The sequence below is a fragment of the Mandrillus leucophaeus genome, unplaced genomic scaffold (genome assembly GCF_000951045.1).
Source record: "Mandrillus leucophaeus isolate KB7577 unplaced genomic scaffold, Mleu.le_1.0 Scaffold173, whole genome shotgun sequence".
Lineage (NCBI taxonomy): Eukaryota > Metazoa > Chordata > Mammalia > Primates > Cercopithecidae > Mandrillus > Mandrillus leucophaeus.
In genome coordinates this window covers 4,049,831-4,065,404 of record NW_012101732.1, presented here as the reverse complement: position 1 = coordinate 4,065,404, position 15,574 = coordinate 4,049,831, and the positions used below count along the sequence as shown (strand labels likewise).

At 41.7% G+C, this 15,574-nt stretch overlaps 1 pseudogene; it reads left to right on the top strand.

The window, feature by feature from the left end:
- Positions 1–3,736: 3,736 nt before the first annotated feature.
- On the top strand, positions 3,737–4,138 carry LOC105537481 (annotated as a pseudogene).
- Positions 4,139–15,574: the final 11,436 nt, after the last annotated feature.

Sequence of the window (15,574 nt, the reverse complement as noted above, 5' to 3'; positions counted from 1 at the left end):
TCCACTGCACAACAGGTGAAGACTACCTCTGTTTTCAGGGACAGTTTTAATGATTTCTAGCAGTCAATGTGGAGGAGGAGGCCTACAATTACGCACGGGGGTGGATACAATTTGTGTGGAGGAAGGACGTGTGTGCAAATAACTTCTACCTGGCAAGCACAGGAAGTTTGTGGACACTTTGTTCCTCGAAACACCTCTGGAGGGCCCTCCTTTGGAGACCTTCCAGGCTGGCCTCTCTGGACAAGTCTCCACTGCCCACGTGTCCCAGCCCCTCACGATGATGACTCTGAAAAAAAGGTATTTTGGAAAAGCAGTGTCACGTGTGAGCCCCATTTTCTGTTTGCAGGCCTGTCTCTCCTCTGTGGGGGTTAGCTCTTCGAGAAACATCTCCAGTGTATCCCCAGCAGCCAGAGCCTGGCTACACACAGTAGAGGTTTAATAAGTGTTGATGAGATGAATGGGCACGTTGGCAGATGGGAGGCTGAATTGGGGTGGCTGCCTTTGGCCTCCAACAAAACTGGGTGTAAATTTCATCTTCTCCAGAATATCTTTGTGGACTCCAACCCCCAACTCTGGGCACAATGGTATTCCTAGATTCCATGATTGCTTTCCTAGATTCCCAGAAGGGGTTGTGGTATAATAGGTGGACGAGCTGAAGGATCTATAACCAGAAAATGGGGAAGGTTGGGAAGGGGAGGGTTCAGAGAGAAACTCAGTAGATAAGGCCGAAGAAGAAAGCCTCATGGGGGACACTGGGGGTGGACAGGCCCTTCTGTCCAGGGGTTTCCCCAGCAGCAGGGGGAAGTAAGTACCAGGTGACACCTCTGTGTGTTGCTCAGAATCTTTTAAAATTTGTGCAGGGAGAATACAATGGAATATTTCACATGCGTCTTATATCCAAGCAACGGAAATTCTATTGCAGATAGGTGCTGGAGAAGCCTTTTATAAAGTTCCCCAGGGCAGGGCAGGAGGAGAAGCCAGGCCCAGGAGTCAATCCCAAGCCTGGAGGGTAGGTCCTGCTTTGGGTGACCCACCAGGCAACGGGGTGACCCCCTATCCGAGGGCCTTGCTCAACCCCCGTCAGCTCTGCCGGCGGCATTTGAGGGCTTCTCTGCAGGATGCCAGTGCAGAGCGCTGTTCTACCAGGCGGCCCATCCCTTCAGGTGTCTCCCTAGCTTCTCTGACAGCTTTGCCACCTTGCACCCGCTTGCCCGCGTGCTCAGTCACGTCCTCCTCGTCCGCCGCGTTCCCCAGGCAGCTGTGTCAGCCTCCCAAGATGCAGGTAAGCCTCTGGCCTGGGGCCAGGTGTCTCCGGCCTGGCTCACCTGCTGGGTAGGTGACTGTTAGCATCGCTGCCTCTCCCCTAAAAGAAATCCCCTATTTTCACCCTTAGGCACTCAGGTACCATACCGACTACAAACAGTTTTATCTGTGCCTTTAAGCATTTACAATTGAGATATCCACCGGTATTGAGTGAAACGCCTGTTTCCAGTAAACATTTAAGGCTGCATTCATTCATTCATCATGCATTGAGTTAGCTCAGACCTGGTTTGTCCAGGAATGTTCCCTACTAGGAGCACAGCGTCCAATTCCACTGAATGCTAGAGGGAGAAGCATAGACAGGAACCTCGGCCTTTGAGGTGTGGAGAGGAGGTGGGCGGGTACTCACCATCCATCGTAATTGTAGCTTATTCTTACTGACAGCAAATCCTGTGCCAGGCCCTGTTCTAAGGACTCTCCATATTGAAAGCCTCAGAACATTCGTATCTGAGGGAGATGTTACTATGCTACCAGTTTTGTAAATGAGGAAAGTGAACACAGACAGTTTAAGTGAAAAAAGTGTCACATCACAGAGCTTGTAGCAGTTTGCTAGGGCTGCCAAAATAAACAACTGCAGGCTGTGGGGTTCAAACAACAGAAATGGATTCCCTCACAGGTCTGGGGCCCGGAAGTCTGAGATCAAGATGTTGGCAGAGTTGGTTTCTTCTGAGGCCTCTCTGGCTTGTAGATGGTTGTCTTCTTTGTGTGTCTTCAGATGGTCTTCCCTCTGTACCTATGGCCATGTTTTCTCCTCTCCTAAGGACACCAGTCACATTGGATTAGGCTACCCTAGTAATCTTATTTTAACTTGAGGACCTCTGTGAAGACCTGTCTTCCAATACAGTCACATCCTAAGGTACTAGGGGTTAGGATATCATCCTACGAATGTGTGGGACACAATTTAACCCATACTATAAGCTAGTAGGTGACAGAGTCGGGATTTAAATTCAGGCTGACGGGCTCCAGAATCCATGTGCTGCCTCTCAGAGAGACTTCCCACGCTGGGTAAAGTCTACAGTGATCCTCTACCCTAGGGTTGGAGAAAATTTCCAGAGTCAGGGTACTGTGGGGATGAGTAGGAGACTGTTGGTACCCTCCAGCCTCCCCTGACAGCTTCCAAGCCCTGAGCACCCCATACGCCCTGGATGTCCTGAAGCTCCAAATGCATTCTCCTTACATGGCCAGGGAATTTCCTTCTTCCTTAGAAGAGACAGGGAGACATAAACAAAAGACCCCCTTCTCTGCCAGGCACCTTTCTGGGCACTTCCCCACGGGACCCACTCAATTTAAATAAAAACCCAGCAAGTTTGTGATTGTTATCCCCAGGGAGTAAATGGAAGCCAGCTTCTTTATCATCCTACCTTTCTCCTAAATCTCAGAGACACCTCATCAGGGAATATTCTAGCTAGAAGGTCCTTATCAGTTACAGGATCCAACAATCCTGTAGATAAAAAAACCAACGCTCAGAGAAGGATGTGGTATATTGGAGTCACAAAGCGCATTCAAGTCAGAGGCATGACTCTAACTGTATGGCTATGAACTGTGAGACCACGGCAGTGAGACCACGGCAGCAGAGACTGTGTCTGTCTTAGTTACCCTGGGTCCCCAGGATGGAGAATCAAATGAGCACAGAGGAAACCCTTTCTACATATTGAAGAATTAATAAATTATTCAACAATGAATACATTATTCAACAATGAATACATTAATTCCCAGCCCAAGCCCTTGTTTTGGTCTCAAATAAAGAAATAATAGAACACCAAATAGAATGTTCTATTATGGTGTTCATAATAGAACACCAAATTTTAACAGATATCCAGCCCAAATAAATATTTCCCGGTTTCTCTTCTATGTGACTGTGTTTTGGCCAACGCAATCTAATTAGAAGTGGTTGAAACCTAGAAAATACGCTTCAAGGAAAAGCATGCACAAGTTAATTTGTTTCTTCCTTTATGCTGGCAAGAGTGAAATGCAATGGCTGGAGCTCCAGCAGTTACTGTGGACCACGAGGTGACCTTAGGCATGAAACCAATGCAGCACAGAACAACAGAAAGAAGGAACCTGATTAATCAACACTCTGGGGCTCCATACCAGCCCAGACAGCTCCTCGGGTTGCCTTGGACACAACAGAGAAGTAAACGCCTATGTTGCTTAAACGGCTGTTATTTGGGGTTTTTTTCTATTACTCATAATTAGACGTAATCTCACTACTCTAATGACGGAGCCCATTAGAGGCAACATAGATTAGTCAAGAGCTCAGAATGTAAATCCAGATGCACTTGCTAAGGGCATGACCTTATACAAGCTACTTCACTCTCTGGAGTCTCAGTTTCCTCATCCATACAATGAGTTTAATAACAGCAATTATCCTCTTTCTCAGTACTGCCTACAAGGTGGCAGCCATCTCCTCAGCATCATGGCCACCCTTAGACCCCTTGTGAAGCCCAAGATCATCAAAAAGAGAACCAAGAAGTTCATCCATCACCAGTCAGACTGATACGTCAAAATTAAGTGTAACTGACGGGAACCCAGAGGTATTGACAACAGGGTTCACAGAAGGTTCAAAGGCCAGATCTTGATGCCCAACATTGGGAGCAACCAAAAAACAAAGCACATACTGCCCAGAGGCTTCTGGAAGTTCCTGATCCACAACGTCAAGGAGCTGGAAGTGCTGCTGATTTGCAACAAATCTCCCCGTGCTGACATCGCTCACAATGTTTCCTCCAAGAACCACAAAGCCATCATGGAAAGAGCCGCCCAGCTAGCCATCACAGCCACCAACCCTAATGCCAGGCAGCGCAGCAAAGAAAATGAGTAGACAGCTCATGTGCACATTTTGTGTTTAAATAAAACTGTAAAAACTGCCAAAAAAAAAAATATAGCATTTATCCCATGAGATTGGCATAATCCATGGTGTAGATAAACAGTGATACATCATATGAAGTACAAGCGCATAGCTCACTGTGAGGCCCAGGCAGTGGCGTGCTCAGCAGAGTTCTTGTCTTTAGCACCCAGACCCCAGCATGGGGGTGTGGGATCAGTTTTTGTCAGATGAAGATGATGATGATGATAATGATGATGAGGATGAGGATGCTTTACTTACTGTCACAAGTGACCGTGAGCTAGCTTGGTCTTGACTGAGGGGCAGCCCAGGACTCCTGGCTGAACCTTCATCAGTGGAGCAGGGGGATACCAGGAAGAATAAGACACAGTGGGGGACTTCCTGGACAATCCAGCCTTTACCAGCTCGGAGGAGTTTTTGGAAAGGTGGGTGGTTCCATAGGGATGTGGGCTGACCATTCCACAGTGCTGCAGAAATCAGAACAAAACAAAACGAGCTATAATAGTGAAACCATGTGCCCTGTGCATCCAAATTAAACAGCTCTACCACTCTGTGGCCCCAAATATGTTCCAACACTTCAAGTTAAGAAACAAACAGAAATCAGATCCAGACAAGTTTCGTTTGGGAGGATTTGTTCTGCCTCATAACTGTTGTTTAAACAGGCAGGAAATTTACTCAGCCAGCTTACTAGCTGTGAGACCTTGGGAAGAAGCCATTTAAACTCTCTAAGCCTTAATTTTACCACTGTACAATGGGGGTAGTAACATCTACCTCAAAAGATGACTGAAAAGAAGAGATTAAATAGATTGTCTAGCAAACAGTCAGTACTTAATAAATATCTTCTGTCCGTTTCCTTTCCCACAGGGCCACCACAGCAGAGCCTAGAGAACTAGTGCCGAGTTAACTGGATACACAGCGTTTATTTCAAGTGTGTAACTGTAGGCTGGGTGCAGGGGCTCATGTCTATAATCCCAGCGCTTTGAGAAGCCAAGGTGGGAGGATAACTTGAGGCCAGGAGTTTGAGACCAGCCTGTGAGACCCCATCTCCACAAAAAATACAAAAAAATTAGTTGGATGTGGTGGTGCATGCCTGTAGTCCCAGCTACTCAGGAGGCTGAGGAGGGAGGATCGCTTGAACCTGTGAGTTTGAGGCTGCAGTAAGCTGTGACTGTGCCACTACCCTCCAGCCTAGGTGACACAGCAAGATCTTGTCTCCAAAATAAAGAAACAAAATAAAAAGTGTGAATGCAGAAGAACATGTGTTGGTCCTACAGAATCTCCTGACGAAACGTGAACCAGGCAGGGGTCGAGTTCATGCCAGACGCCAGTCCCTCAAGGTACAGCAGGACCTTGCGGGAAAGCTCTGTCCATGACCCGGTCCACATCACATCAAAGAGAAATGTTTTGATGTTAATTAAATAATGTGAAAGTGGTAATCTATTTTAATGTTCTTTAAATATTAAAAGTGCTTTCTATTGTCATTTTTGATAGAATCTGAGAAATCAGAGGAAGCGAGATTGTGATGGGGCTTTAGATATCTATCGAGAATTACTAAGTGGATTTCACCTCTCCTGCACGTCAGTCAATGGACAATGGCTGTCTGGAACATGGCATTGAGAAGAATTCTCCATGTCATAGGGTAGACTAGCTATGTCTAGGGTAGACTAGCAATCTCTACCCTAGACGTAGCGTAGAAATGTGACATGTACACATGGTTAGGGTATTTGCCATTCCTGACCTAGTCCCTTTGCCCCATCTGGCTAAACCTAGACTATGTGAACATAACCAATTATCTAGTGAGGCTAGATAATAGCTAGGTAGTTGCTCAGAGATCTCTCCCTGGTGAAAGTCTCCACTAGGCAGAGCTGGAAGTGAAAGATATGTTAACACATGGATCCCATGTGGTTACCCTGAACTGAGCACAAAATACCAAGCACTGTACATGCATTGTTTCTAATCCTCCCAAGAATTTTGTAAGTTGGTCACAAGTGTACCCATTCCGTAGATTAGGAAACTGAGTTCTCATGAGCTTAAGCGACTTGCGCAGAGTTACCCTTAACTGTTGAGCATCAGAGCTGGAAGCTGCTCCCCTATCTAACACAGAAACCCACACTGTCTTTCCTTGGGCTACACTGTGCTTTCAGGAAGGAAAGGGAGCGGACAGTCTGACTAGGTGATGGCTGACGGAAGCTTTCTTGTTCCTCTGCCGTTGCTGGGTTGTCTGGACAACGTCCTCGGGCCTCTATTTGGCTTTGACTGTGGGACACAACCTTGGCTTTCGCCAGACAGCTGGGTGCGTCCTCCAGTTGGGAAAGGTTGGTAAAGCCTGCGTTTTGCCCCAGACAGGTCAACTCAGGCCAGAAGCACGTTCTTCATGGACTCACCTTGAGAAAGCCACTTCTCTGCATGCAGAGGCAGGGCCGGATGCTGACTCAGGGCTGCCTGGATGGTCTGGGGTTGCTCATTCTTGCACAACTGGGAGTGTTACGACCTGCGGTCTGTCGGCCAGCCCCTTGCCTGTGAGCAGAGACTCTGAGGGGCCTACCCAGGCTCCTCCTTGGAACACAGGAGCCATTCCTCACCTCTGCCTTGTACCCCTCCATCTCCACGTGACTTTGTGCTAACTTTGCAAAGGTTTCAATGCTTATCAAGTATCTTTGAATAGGAAATACATTTCAATAGCTTACAAAATAAGCAGTTTCGAAAGGCACACAGGAAAAGTTCTTATCCCCATTTTTGCCCGCCATCCATTGAGTTCCCCACCTCTACCATAATAACCACCTTTATTACCTTCCTGAGATTCCTACAGAAAACAAACATGTATAAAGGTATATGCTTATCACCACGTACTTCCGTCACACAAAGTAGCATACCATAAACACCTCTGGCATCCTATTTCAAGTACCAATATATCCCGTATCTCTCATAACATATAAAAATATTTTTATTCTTTTCAGCACCTGCATATATGCCATTTAATGGATATAGTAAGATTATTTAATTAGTCTCCTCTTGATGGACGTTATGTATGTTTCCAATGTTTTACTACAAGCAATACTGCAATAATTTGTCACTTAGTAACTGAGCAAGCTTATCAGTTGGATAAATTCCCAGAAATGAGAGTGATGGCTCAAAGGGTGTATATGCTTTCATGGCTTTGCTAGTATTTCAGAATTGCCCTCCATAGAGTTTGTACCAATTTACGCTCTCACCAGCAATTTACCAGTTTCCACCCAACCTCACAAACACAATGTATGGTCAATATTTAGTTTTTTTACTAACCTGATAGATGAAAAATGGTATCTCAGTATTGTTTTAATTTGATTATCTCTTACATTGTGTCTTTCTGTATTTTAAAAACTGTTTATGTTTTTTACTGTGGACTTTCTATTCATATCTTTGGCCCATTTTTCTTTTTGTTACTACTCTTTTTAGTATTTCTGAGAGCACTTTACATATTATGAAGATTAAAAGCTTGATCTGTAATATGACTTGCAAATATTTTGCCTAGCTTGATTTTGTCTTTTGATTTTGCTAATGGTTTTATTATGCTAGGTAGAAATTTTTAAAAATTGTATATCGTATAATTTGTCAATCAATTCTATTATGAATATTGGATTCTGAACTGTAATTAAATAAGCCTTCTTACTCCATATTTTCCTGTAATATTTTTATAGTTTGAAATTTTATATTTAACTATTTTATCTATTTGGAATTTATTCTAGTGTATGAAGTGAGCTACGTTTAGACTGATATTCAGTGGACCTACTATTCTTTATTGAATCTTTTCTCTGCTGACTTAAGATACCACTTTTATCTTATTTTATACTACATTACAGAATGTATCTTATTGTATTAATCAACTTTCTCTCCCATTACATTGGACTATTTATGTAACAGTGCAATACTAATTTAATTAATGGTTAATCAAATTCACTAATTATTGAGCTCCAGGACATATTTTAATATCTGATATGACTGGACCCCTAGTCATTGTTCGTTTTGTTCAGATTTGTCCTTGTTTTCAATATAAACTTTAGAATCATCTAGTTTACTTTTTTTGTTTGTTTGTTTGTTTTTCTGAGATAGTCTTGCTCTGTCACCCACGCTGGAGCACAATGATGCGATCTTGGCTCACTGCAACCTCCGCCTCCTAGGTTCAAGCAATTCTCCTGCCTCAGCCTCCTCAGTAGCTGGGATTACAGGCACCCGCAACCACGTCCAACTAATTTTTTTTGTATTTTTAGTAGAGACGGGGTTTTACCATGTTGATCAGCTGGTCTCAAACTCCTGACCTTAGGTGATCCCTCAGTCTCAGCCTCCCAAAGGCATGAGCCACCGCACCTGGCCTATCTAGTCTACTTCTAAAACCAAAACTAAGACTTGATATTTTTGTTAGGATTACACTAAATTTAGAAACCAACCTAGAGAGATTTGGCATTGTTACACAATTGAATTTCCCTCACCAAGAACAGATTATATCATTTCCTTTGTTCAAGTGTACCTTTGTGTTTTATATAATTATAATAAATTATGTTAACAGATTTTATAATATGGAACACATTCTTGAATTCTTGCATAAATTCTACCGGGTCATAATGTTTAATTCTCTTAGTGTCATGCTAGATTTTATTTGTTAATATATTTTTTAAAATTTTTGTTTTAACATCTATTTGGGAGACTTTTTTTTGTGTTAAATCTTTCTCAATATTTGGTGCTGATGTGTTTTTCACTTCATGAAAGAATTACAAAATTTCCCTTTTCTCTATATACTAGAATAATATAAATCATGTTGAAACTGTTTACCTTCTAAGGATTTGGCAGACGTCCTCTGTGAAAACATCTTTTCCCTTTTGCTCGGAGGTAGGGAAGAAGAGATGGTTAACTTTCTGGCAACTTTTTATATTTATTCTCTGGTAATTACAAAGTTTGAATTTTTGTTATTTTCTGGGGTCAAATTTCATAAATGTTTTGTCTGGAAAGATTTTTATTTCACCTGGGTTCCAAACATTTTTTCAAGTTTATTTGCATTATGAAAAATTTTAGACATATATAAGGTTAGGAAAGAATAGTATACTGAGCTCCAGCTACTCAGGACCCAGCAACTATCATTTCACAGTCACTCCTATTGCATGTGGAATCCCACGCTGCTTCCCCCCACCCTCCTCCTGAGTCTGGAGTATTTTGAAGCAATGCTGGGATATTGTATTCTTTTGCTTGCAGAACTTTCAGGCTGTGTCACTAAAACATAAGTATTATTTTTTAAACAGGAAGTCATTCAGTTATCTGTTGAAATCAGGGTCCAAATAAGCTCTAGGCAATTACACCTGCTGGGTATGTGTCTTAAATCTCTTCATGTATAGGTTTTTCTATAAATCTCACCTCCTCCTCTCCCAGATATCTTTCCTCAGAATTTATTTGTTGAATAAACAAAGTCATTTTCCTGGTAGACTTTTTTTTTTTTTTTTTTTTTTTGAGATGAAGTCTCACTCTTACCTAGGCTGAAGTGCAGTGGCATGATCTCGGCTCACTGCAGCCTTCACCTCCCAGGTTCAAGCGATTGTTCTGCCTCAGCCTTTTGAGTAGCTGGGACTACAAGCACATGCCACCACACCTAGCTAATATTTGTATTTTTAATAGAGATGGGGGTTTCACCATGTGTGCCAGGCTGGTCTTGAACTCCTGACCTCAAGTGGTTCATGTGCCTGAGCCTCCCAAAGTGCTGGGATTATAGGCGTCAGCCACCAAACCTGGCCTTCCTGGTAGACTTTCTATAATCTGAAACGTGCTGATTTTCTCTCTAGGTATCATTTAGCATGTTCTTATTTCCCCTGCATTCTTCCATCTGGAGGCTAGATCAAATTCAGGTTCTTTTTTTGGCTAAGAGTACATTATAAGTAGTAGTGTGTCAAATTTATTTGAAAGTTGAGCAATGTGGTCTCATGATTCTTTTAATTTTCTCTCTTTTCATGATTATTTCCTACTTACCATTTCTTATTTATTGAATCTTTTTTCCTTTTTTTCTTAAGCAGGTTGGATTATAGTTCATCTATTTTGTCTTATTATTTTTCAAATCAATACATGTCAGTTTCATTTATTAGTTTGTTTTCTGCTTTTATCCTTAAAGTGACTTCTCTCTAGTCATATATTTCAATGTTCTTTTTCTAACCTTTGTGTCTAATGCATACTTTATTTTCTTTAATTTTACATAATTATTTAAGCCTATGAATTTTTCTATGAGCACTTTTTATCTCTATCCATATGTTCGGCTGCATTATTCCTTAGACATTCTGCAGTTTGGGTTTGTATTTCCTTTTTGACCAAAGAGTTATTTAGAAGATAACACTTTTCAGAGTTTCTAAGTAAAAGAGCCTATAGTTTTATTATTAATTTCTAGTCTTACTGAATTATAGTCAGAAAATGGTTTGTATTGTTTTGACATTTTGGAATTTATTAAGGTTTTCTTTTTGGCCTAGTATGTTCAGTTGAAGATGTTTTAAAAACATTTGAAAAGGGAGGATGAGGCAGGAGAATTACTTGAACCTGGGAGGCGAAGGTTGCAGTCAAAGTGAGCTGAGATCGTGCCACTGCACTCCAGGCTGGGCAACAAGAACGAAACAAAATCTCAAAAAAAAAAAAAAAAAAAAACCTAAAAAATTGCAAAAGGAATATATTCTAGTTTCAGGGTATGGCATTTGAAATATATGCCAAATATAGCTTATACATTATATTTTTAATTCTGTATTTGAATTTTTGGATCTATCAGGGACTTAAATGAAAATTAATTAAATTCTCCTAATAACCAGTGTGTTTTTGTTTCTTCCTCCTTTTAGCTCCTATAATTTGTACTTTATGGCTATTGCTACTATTATATTTAGTTATCAATATTTATAACTTTAATTTTTATCATGAGTTATACCCTTTAGTATTATAAGTTTCCAATTTTGTCTTATTTAATGCTTTTTTTGCAAGAATTCCGCTTTGTCTGATATTAAGATTGTGACCACTGCTTTTTCTTGGTTGCTTTTGCCTGCAAATGTTGCACATCTTTGCATTTTCAATTTGTATGGACAACTTTATTTGATATGTCTAAATGTGATACATTACACATTGAGTATTTCTCTGTAGTTCAATCTGGGAACTTTTTCCTTTAATAGGCAAGCTAAACTCATTTACGGTGACTGATATGACAAATAACATTTAGTCTTTTTTTGTCATATGATTTTGTGTATTGTTTTCTATTTCAAGAGTTTAAAAAATTAACAGGTGATCTCTGTGTGTGTGTGAGTGAGTCATTCTTAAAATTTGGAAAGTTAATATTTTTATTATAATACCTGTCTGCATAATTATATCTTGGTCTATTTCTTTAGTTTCTTTTAGTTCACTCCCATAAGTAATAATAAAATTCACACTCCCTGATTGGATTTCAGTAAAGGCTATTATTTTTCTTAGCAGTATCTTTTAATTATTAACTATGCTTAGAACTCCACTATTTGATGTGTCAAATGTAAACAATTCTTACACTTCCAACTATTGCAGATGAAGATATCAGCAAAATTACAATACTTCTCATCCCACTTTTCATTAGCTGTATTTGTATTCAGCTCTGTCACCCAAACTCCATCTTTGTTTTAGCCTCAATTTACCAGTTAAATATATTCAAATATATCCATGCTCACAATCAACCTTTTGTCAAAGTTCTCCATGACATTGTGGTGAGCAGAAATTAGGTTCATCTTTCAGTACTTCTTTCCCTCAAAAAGGACTCATGAGAACGTTTCCTGAGTTCTTGCATAGTTAAACCTATTTGTCTTTAAGACCAGCCTTGCTGGGTATAAATCTTTGTCTCACACATTCTTTTCTTGAAGGTATTGTTGTGTTGTGTCGTTCCACTTTACGTTCTGATATTGAATCTTCTGATACTGGGTTGCTGCGGCCTGTAGAAAATCAGCCTGATTTTTAACCCCTTATTATATGTGACTTGAGCTTTTTGCCTGGCTGGCCAAATAATTATTTCTTTACCTTAAGTTCAATAACTTTATAGGCGTGTATTATCAGTGTTGACTACTTTGGATCAGTTTTCTCTGACATAGAGTATCTTTTGAATATATAGATTCAAGTCTTCTTTTATTTGAGGAAAATAAGTATGTTAGTCTCAATATTCACAAATTATGTTTAATAGTTTCTACCACATAGGGCGGTTGTGAGGATTCCTGAGCTAATGCATGGGAATCACATGTTTCAGTGTCTAATTTCATCTTCAGAAATAAAATTATCATTATTATTATTACTATTTTAAAAGTATTGAATGAGTGCCTTCTCTTGGTTAAGCACAAAGTAATGCCAAAAATAGGTAAGTCACACACATTATCCTTAAGTACCCATGTGTGGTCATCATGTGGTATGTGCTTTCATCATGTAAACACGTAATACCAAAGTGCCCCAAGGAAGGACACAGGAACCAAGGAGGATCAAAGACGTATTCACGGAAGCAGAGACTTTAATTAAGTTGAATGTTGGCTGTTATTAAATTTTATATGGTAGTGAGATGATGAAATCAAGTGAAAAGTTGTAGGCAGGGGCATTTTGGGCAAAAAGAACTGCATGAACCAAGGCTTGGAGGTGAGAGAGAGCATGGTATGTTTGAGAAACTGCATATGGCTATAGAAAGAAAGAATGATGGGTGGAGAAGTGGGAGAAGCAGATGAAGGCCATGTCTTGCAAAGTCCTGGGAGCCAGGGAGAAGCTGGGCTCCATGATACAGGATGTGAGGGGCTTCTGCAAGACTATAAACAGAGTGTTCTAGTTAGATGGGGGCTTTATATTGGTAACTCTGACTACAGGATGGACAATGGATTGAGGAGAGTGGCAAGACCAGGAAGGACAGGGAGGGGACAGTTCCACTCATCTAGGTAAGATGTGCTGGTTTTCTGGCCCTCAATTACATCTGTATTAGTTAGTTCTCACATTGCTATAAATACCTGAGACTGAGTAATTTATGAAGAAAAGAAATTTAATTTGTTCATAGTTCTGCAGGAACCTGTACAGGAAACATAGCAACTTCTGCTTCTGGGGAGGCCTCAGGAAGCTTAACAAGCATGGTGGAAGGGGCAGGGGAAGCAGTCACAGCTTACATGGCCATAGCAGAAGCAAGAGAGAGGGGTGAGGTGCCACACACTTTTAAACCACTAGATCTCATAATAATTCACTATTATGAGGACAGGACCAAGGGAGAAATCTGCCCTCGTGATTTGGTCACCTCCCACCAGGTAACATCTCCAACAGTAAGGACTACAATTTGACTTGAGATTTAGGCAGGGAAACAGATCTAATCCATATTATTCCACCCCTGATCCCTCCAAATCTCATGTCCTTCTCACATTGCAAAATACAATCATGCCTCCCTAATGAGTTCCTCAAAGTCTTAACTCATTCTAGCATTAACTCCAAAGTCTCATTTGAGACAAGGCAAGTCCATTCCACCTATCAGTCTGTAAAATCAAAAACAGGTAGGTTACTTCCAAGATACAATGAAGGTATAGGCATTAGGTAAATACTTCTGTTCCAAATGGTAGAAATTGGCCAAAAGAAAGGAGCTACAGGCCCCATGGAAGTATGAAACCCAGCAGGATGGTCATTAAACCTTAAAGCACCAAAATAATATCCTTTGACTCTATGTCCCACATCCAGGACACACTGGTGAGGGGTGACCTCTCAAGGCTTTGGGTAGCTCTGCTCCGGTGGCTTTGTAGGATTTAGCCTCTGTGGATGCTCTCACAGACTGATGCTGAATGCCTGTGTCTTTTGCAGCTGCAGGGTGCAAGCTGCCTGTGGATCTGCTATTCTGGTGAATGGTAGCCCCCTTCTCACAGCTCCACTAGGCAGTGCCCCAATGGGGACTCTGTGTGGGGGCTCCAACCCCACATTTCCCCTCTGACTGACCTAGTAGAGGTTCTCTGTGAGGGCTCCATCCCTGCCGCAGACTTCTGCCTAGACATCCAGGCTTTTCCATCCTCTGAAATCTAGGCAGAGGCTTCCAAGCCTCAACTATTGCATTCTGTGCACCCATGGGCTTAACACCATGTAGAAGTTGACAAGGTTTACAACTTGTACCCTCTGAAGCAGTGGCCCGAGCAGTATCTGAGGCCTTTCGAGCTGAGGCCTCCCAGGATGCAGGGAGCGTTGTCCAGAGGCTGTGGAGGGCAGCAGGGCCCTGGGCCTGGCCCACAAAACCATTCTTCACTTCTAGGCCTCCAGACTTGTGATGGAAGGGGCTGCCATGAAGGTCTCTGAAATGCCTTTGAAGCCTTCTCCCCATTGTCTTGGCTAATAGCACTGGGCTCCTTTTTACTCATGTAAATTTCTGCAGCCTGCTTGAATTTCTCCCCTGTAAATGGGCTTTTTTTTGGTACCACATGGCCAGGCTGCAAGTTTTTCAAACTTTTATGCTCTGCTTCTTCTTTAAATATAAGTTCCAATTTCAGGTCACTTCTTTGTTCATCCATCTGAACATAAGCTGTTAGAAGCAGCCAGTCCACATCTTAAACACTTTATTGGTTAGACATTTCTTCCCTATACCCTAAATCATCACTCTCAAGTTCAACATTCCACAGATACCTAAAGCAGGGGCACCATGCAGCCAGACTCTTTGCTAAGGTACAGCAAAAGTGCCCTTTACTCTAGTTTCCAATAAGTTCCTCATCTCCATCTGAGATCTTATCAGTCTGGCCATCTCTGTGCATATTACTATCAGCATTCAGATTGCAACCATTCAACAAGTTTCTAGGATGTTCCCTCATCTTCCTGTCTTCTTCTGAGCCTTCCAAACTCTTCCAACCTCTGTCCATTACTGAGTTTCAAGCCACTTCAATGTATTCAGGTATCTTTTTAGTAATGCCTTACTCCTTGGTACCAATTATCTCTATTAGTTCTTGCACTGTTATAAAGAAATACCTGAGACTAGGTAATTTATAAAGAAAAGGTTTAATTGGCTCACAGTTTTGCAGACTGCATAGGAAGCATAGTGGCTTCTGCTTCTTGGGGCTTCAGACAACTTACAATCATGGTTGTAGGAGGTTAAAGGGAAGGAGGTGAATCTTACATGGCCAGAGCCATAGCAAGAGAGACTGAGGGAGGTGCCACATACTTTTTTTGTTTGTTTGTTTGCTTTTGTTTTTGAGATGGAGTTTCACTCTTGTTCCCCAGGTTGGAGTGCAATGGCATGATCTCAGCTCACTGCAACCTCCGCCTCCCAGGTTGAAGTGATTCTTCTGTCTCAGCCTCCCAAGTAGCTGGTATTACAGGCATGTGCCACCACACCTGGCTAATTTTGTATTTTTAGTAGAGATGGGGTTTCTCCATGTTGGTCAGGCTGGTCTTGAACTCTTGACCTCAGGTGATCCACCCACCTCG